Genomic DNA, 6,754 nt, shown 5'->3' on the forward strand with positions numbered 1-6,754 from the left:
CTAGGACAAACACAGTGGCTCACGCCTGTAATCCCAGCACTTTGGGAGGCCAAGGTGGGCAGATCACGAGGTCAGGAGATCGAGACCATCCTGGCTAACACGGTGAAACCCTGTCTCTACTAAAAATGCAAAAACTTAGCTGGGCACGGTGGCGGGCACCTCCCAGCTACTCAGGAGGCGGAGGCAGGAAAATGGCGTGAACCTGGGAGGCGGAGCTTGCAGTGAGCCGAGATAGCCAGCCACTGCACTCCAGTCTGGGTGATAGAGCGAGACTCCATCTCAAAAAAAAAAAAAAAAACAATAGAAAGTCATTCCTCTGCTCACTGAGATAGATGCATATCTGATTGCCTCCTTTGGAAAGGCTAATCAGAAAGTCAAAAGAATGCAACTCTTTGTCTCTCACCTACTTGTGACCTGGAAACCCTCTCCCTTCTTGAGTTGTCCCGCCTTTCCGGACAGAACCAGTGTACATCTTACATTGATTGATGCCTCATGTCTCCCTAAAATGTATAAAACAAAGCTGTCGGCCGGCGTGGTGGCTCACACCTGTAATCCTAGCACTTTGGGAGACGGAGGCGGATGGATCACCTGAGGTCAGGAGTTCAAGACCAGCCTGGCCAATGTGGCAAAACCCTGTCTGTACTAAAAATACAAAAATTAGCTGGGCGTGGTGGCAGGCGCCTGTAATCACAGCTACTCGGGAGGCTGAGGAGGAGAATTGCTTGAGCCTGGGGGGCGGAGGTTGCAGTGAGCTGAGATCGTGCCACTTCATTCCAGCCTGGGTGAAAGAGCGAAACTCCGTCTCAAAAAAACAAAAAAGCTGTGTGGCCAGGCGTGGTGGCTCACGCCTGTAATCCCAGCACTTTGGGAGACCAAGGCAGGCGATCACCTGAGGTCAGGAGTCTGAGACCAGCCTGACCAACGTTGTGAAAACCCATCTCTACTAAAAAAATACAAAAATTAGACAGGTGTGGTGTGGTGCACCTATAATCCCAGCTACCTGGGAGGCTGAGGCAGGAGAATCGCTTGAACCCAGGAAGCGGAGGTTGCAGTAAGCTGTGATCATGCCACTACACTCCAGCCTGGACGACAGAGCAAGTAATAAATAAATAAAGTAAAAATAAAAATAAAACCAAGCTGTGCCCCCACTACCTGGGCACGTGTCATCAACACCTCCTGAGGCTGTCACGAACTCCTGGTCTCAAGTGATCCACCCACCTTGGTCTCCCAAAGTGTTGGGATTACAGGCGTGGGCTGCCACTCCCGGCCAAAAATAAACTTTCTAAATTAACTGAGACCTTTCTCAGATTTTCAGGGTTCCCACCACCAAGCCTGGTTAATCTTAAAATTTTCCGTAGGGATGAGGGTGTTGTGGGGGTGGGCTGAGGGAAGGGGGAGGTCTCACTATGTTCCTAGGCCTGGTTGTGAACTCATAGGCTCAAGCAATGCCCCCATCTCTGCTATGCAGCCAATACAAGATTTTTTAAAAAGTTCCTCGGAGAGGTGAGGAGGCTGAGGTGCATGTTCACCGACTCCTGTCCCTCTTTGGTTGAAGGCTGCTCGTGGGGACACTTCGGGTCATCTGGTGTAGAGGAGCAGAGAAAGCCCTCAGGCAGAGACCCAGGAAAGCCTCTGCGCAAATGGGCACTGTCTGGAGTGGACAGAGGACAGGAGAGGCCCTGACGGGTGTCCAGTGCCACCTCACCAATGTCACACCCACCTTCACCATGACTTTCTCTATCCAAATCCCAGGGGCCTAAGCTTCAGGACCCCTCACTGGCATGCCCCGTCCAGGCCCTAGGAGAGAGGTGTTGTTACTATTATCTTGTGTTTACAGATGAAGAAAATGACACACAGTGAATGGAAGGAACTTGCCCATGGCTTGAGAGCAGCAGAAGAGGGCAAGTCTTATCCGCTGACAATTCCTTTGCTAATCGTTAAGGAAACAAAGCACAATGATGAAAAGTTTAGAGGTTTAAGGTTTAAATAATGCTCCAGGTAGGCCAGGCACAGTGGCTCACGCCTGTAATCCTAGAACTTTGGGAGGCTGAGGTGGGCTGATCACAATGTCAGGAGTTCGAGACCAGCCTGGCCAACATGGTGAAATCTCGTCTCTACTAAAAAGACAAAATTAGCTGGGTGTGGCAGGATAATCACTTGAACCTGGGAGGTGGAAGTTGTGGTTAGCCAAGATCACGCCATTGCATTCTAGCCTGGGCAACAGAGCAAGACTCCGTCTAAAATAAATAAATAAATAAATAATTTCCAAGTATAGTCACAAGACAAAAAAGAGTGACTCATGAAAGGAGAGAGGACTTAAATACTCTTAAGTACTGGCTGTGGGTTAGTTAGCACAAGAAAGAGGGAAATGCAAGGAACTGGATAGAATGACTGATTTAGTGGCTGGGCGCAGTGGCTCGTGCCTGTAATCCCTCCCAGCACTGAACCCTGGGAGGGTTCAGTGAACTGAGAATGTGCCCCGTACTCCAGCCTGGGCGACAGAGCCAGACTCTGTCTCAAAAAGGAAAAAAAAAAGTAATTTGTAGAAATTCACATAAAGGTAGCAAAAAGGTATATAAGTCGTCCATAATCTCAGCTCTCAAAGGCCACCATTATGAACGCTTTTGTAAGTTATGAATGAATGCTTTTGTAAGTAATTATGAGTGCTGGGATTACAGGCTTGAGCCACCCATGCCCGGCCAGAGCAGATCTTATTGTGTTCCTTGTCCATTCCTTCCCAGCTTACCTACCTTCATTTGTCCAATCACAGACCCCAAGACCCACAGACAACAGTAAAAGGTCCGAAGGTAGAAAAGCCAGACCAGAGGCCAAGTGCTGGGCTTTTCCCACACCATGTGCAACTGTCCCCTAACATTTGTACCAGCTGCTTCATCATAACCATACAGAAAATGGTACCCGGCCAGTCTCTTGCTAGGTTGGTGTGCAGCTCCCTGACATACTTGCAAGTCTTGTTCCAGGTCAGGTCTGTGGTCCTGTAATTCCAACTCTGTCTATCTCTCAACTAGAGGCATGTGGGTCAGAGGCATTGCCTCTGACTGATGGACACTGAAGTTCTGCATCTCCCAAAGGTCACAGTAAAGAGGCGCTGAGGGGTGGACGGCGAATGTTACCCTCTATTTGTAACCGTGGAATGCAGAGACGCAGGTAGCCCTTGCTCTTCCCGCTGCCCAGCACAATCTTCCTCCCAAAAGCTGGACCACTTAATCCCACTTCCTTCGAGATCATCTTACCAGAGGGCTTTCCTGGCCAATCTCTATATAATAACCATCCCACTCACGCACACCCTTGGTCCTCTCCAGAGCATTGCCCTACTTTTTCTTCACAGCACATACCACTTGTTTTATATGTATGTGTGTGTGTGTGCACAAAAATATATATATTTGGATTTATTGACTGTACCCTCTACCCTTTTCCCACTAGAAAGAAAGGCCTATAGGGGAGGAACTTTGGTTTGGCTCTTAGCTGTATTATTATTACCCACTAGCACAGCTGCCAGTCAACAAATATTTGTTGAAGGGATTAATGTACTCTCTCCTCCCACTTACATTACTGTCCTTGCAGTTTCTAATTTCAACTTACAAGTGGACTATGAACTACAAATTCCTACACTATGCACTGATGCTATTTAAAAAATCATTAGGATGGCCTGGAATGAATTTGGCTTAATTTTAATCTGCCACCTGAATGTGGTCCAGGTTCCAGTTGAAAACAAATACAGGATCCTTCAGGATTTGAGACCTGCAGTACAGTAATTCCAGCAGAGATAAGCAGGGTTCCTGGAATTTGTCCCTTATCCCCTTCGCTGCTTAATCACACAGTGTTCCATGCCCAGGCCAATCGGCATTACCTCCTGACTTCAAAATGCCCTTCTCCAGCTACTGTGCTGGTAAAAAAAAAAAAAGCACTGTGAGGTCCACTGGAGCAAATTTTAATTTTAATGTGCCAAGTCACCAAAGAGCCAGCTGATTGGACTTGGCTGCCAAGGAAAGAATGGTGAAAAGTATGTGGACAAAAGAGATCATTTGTTGTTTTTACCTCAAACAATTCTCAAAACATATTTCATATTGAGAATGAGACAGGCACAAATGCACGTCTGGACTGTACATATTGTTGAAGGTAAATTCATTTGCTCAGTGAGTCAAGGTTGGCAGGAAATGTATAGCCCTTGCTTCTGATGCTGAGGCTTCAGCCAGTCATAAAATTATCTAGATCATTTAAGACATAATTACTTCTATCTCAGCCAATTATTTCAGTAGAAAGTTTTTTTCTTGGCCGGGTGTGGTGGCTCACGCCTGTAATCCCAGCACTTTGGGAGGCCAAGATGGGCGGATCACAAGATCAGGAGATCGAGATCATCCTAGCTAACACGGTGAAACCCCGTCTCTACTAAAAACACACACACACACACACAAAAATTAGCCGGGCGAGGTGGCGGGCGCCTGTAGTCCCAGCTACATGGGAGGCTGAGGCAGGAGAATGGCGTGAACCCAGGAAGCGGAGCTTGCAGTGAGCCGAGATCGCGCTACTACACTTCAGCCTGGACAACAGAGCGAGACTCCGTCTCACAAAAAAAAAAAAAAAAAAGGAAAGTTTTTTCTTTCTTTTCCAAAACAATCCTTAATTCATTAAAAGTGCTTATTTCAAAATATTTTATAGAGAACGGGGTTTAGAATGTGTATATACAGGCCGGGCACAGTGGCTCACACCTGTAATCCCAGCACTTTGGGAGGCCGAGGCAGGCGGATCACCTGAGGTCAGGAGTTCGAGATCAGCCTGGCCAACATGGTGAAACCCGTCTCTACTAAAAATACAAAAATTAGTTGGGCATGGTGGCGCATGTCTGTAGTCCCAGCTACTCACGAGACTGAGGCAGGAGAATTGCCTGAACATGGGAGGTCGAGGTTGCAGTGAGCTAAGATTGCGCCACTGCACTCCAGCCTGGGTGATAGAGTGAGACTACGTCTCAGAAAAAAAAAAGTGTATGTGCAAAGAATAAAGTGAACCTCACGTGACTACACTAGAGACACAAGCACCTCCAGAGACCCCTGAGCACTCTGCCATTCCATCCCCTTTCCTCTCCAGAGGTAACCAATATCCAGACCTTTGTGTTAACCACCCCCTGGCATTTATTCTTAGTTGTTTTTATCTCTCTGTGAATCTCTCAAAAACATTGTTTAGTTGGAAAAAAACTGAGCAGTAAGCACAGACCTAGCTTTGTAAGGGGAGGGCAACGATGCTCCCACGCTCGCAAGCTCCCTGAAGATGACTTGAGTGGAGCTTCCAGGCAGAGACTGGCTTCCACACCCCCTCGAGTTCTCCAGAGTCCCTCTGGGGTTGTGTCACAGGGCGTAGTGTCAGTGAGGTGCTGGCTGACGAGCAGAAACATGGGCAAAGGGCATGGGCTGCTCTGGATTTTCTGCCTCTAGATTCACCACGGCTGCAGTGGGTGGAAACAGACCTGGAAGAGATGGTCAGTGCCCCCGGGCGCTCTGGGAAGCAGGGCCTTTCATCTTCTTTAACCTGGGCACACCTGAGCATTTTTATCTTCATGTACAAGGACGATCGTTACTCTGTGATCATAACCCTCCGCATGTCTGTCTTCTGAGTCACAGCGGCAGTCTGGACCGGCTGCTCGCTATTGCTAGGCGGGAGCACAGCTGTCCTCCCAGGAACTCCCTTGTCCTCCCCCGGGTTCAGGATCCCTGTATCCCATGCCTCCTTTTTCCTGGGACTACTTCTTGGGGAGCACATCGTCTGATAGCTTCCCGAGAAAGGGTGAAAGGATGTAAATAGACAAGGCTGCCTGACATTACTCGGGGCGGGGGGGTGTCCAGGTGCCCCCTATGCACTGCTCCTCTCCGAGGGCTTCCTGGGAGACAGTCCACCAGCTGGGGTGTTCTAATTTGGACTCAGTAGAAACTATCAAAGTGGATGCAGTCTCAGAAAACTAGGAGGGTCAAGAATTGAGTCTGTTCTTGGCTGATCCCATCTCTGACAAAAAAAGGGAGAGAGAGAGAGAGAATGAGAGAGAATTGAGCCTGTTGTAGTGCACAGCATTCCAGCCACTGCATTCCAGCCTGGGCAACATAGTGAGACCCCTCTGTAATTAAAAAAAAACAAAAACAAATGGAGCCTGGAGGAACTTAAATTAGCATTGTCCTGGCCTTGGAATGCTTTTAGAAAAACAATAGAAAAACCCCTAGGCCCAGCGGTGCAAGCAGAGATAAGGGGAGCCTGTCAAGCACTGGTGCACCAAAAATTCAAGGCCTGGGCCCCACAGTTCCCTGGCAGCAGCATTTGAGCCTTATAAGGCAGCGTAAGTTGTTTCTAGGTGCTGAGGAGGCTGGGGATACAGGAGGCAGCGAATCCACATCTCTCCTCCCCTACCTGGCAGTCCCCACCCCATCTAGGCACTGATAAGATATTGCAGTCCTGACTGTGTCTCCCTGAGATTTAAGAGAGGTATCGGGAGACACACCCTATGTGTTTGGCTTCCATCCCCAGCCCGGCCCATTTGCTGCTGGGAGTAAACCAAAGCAAAAGCACTCTGAAATGGAACCAAGTCACCATTCTCTCCTATCTGGAATCTGGGTGAGACTTTGTGGTCTTAGTCAAAGCATGCTGACCTGGGGGCAGGGGACATGGGCCCCACCCCTGGGAGCCACGAGTGCATGCTCTTGGACAGTCATTATCTGGGCTCTGGGTTAGTTCCTCTTCTTTAAACTGGAGGTTG

General features: G+C 48.6%; 1 long non-coding RNA gene across 1 annotated transcript; it reads right to left on the bottom strand.

Annotated features, from left to right (window-relative positions):
- Positions 1-1,971: 1,971 nt before the first annotated feature.
- Positions 1,972-6,123, bottom strand: LOC117074915. Its single transcript, XR_004433761.1, has 2 exons — positions 5,454-6,123; positions 1,972-2,237 (listed from the first exon to the last, which is right to left on the bottom strand). It is a non-coding gene; the product is annotated as an uncharacterized LOC117074915 (long non-coding RNA).
- Positions 6,124-6,754: the final 631 nt, after the last annotated feature.

The sequence above is a fragment of the Trachypithecus francoisi genome, unplaced genomic scaffold (assembly GCF_009764315.1).
Source record: "Trachypithecus francoisi isolate TF-2019V2 unplaced genomic scaffold, Tfra_2.0 Lachesis_group5, whole genome shotgun sequence".
Taxonomy (NCBI): domain Eukaryota; kingdom Metazoa; phylum Chordata; class Mammalia; order Primates; family Cercopithecidae; genus Trachypithecus; species Trachypithecus francoisi.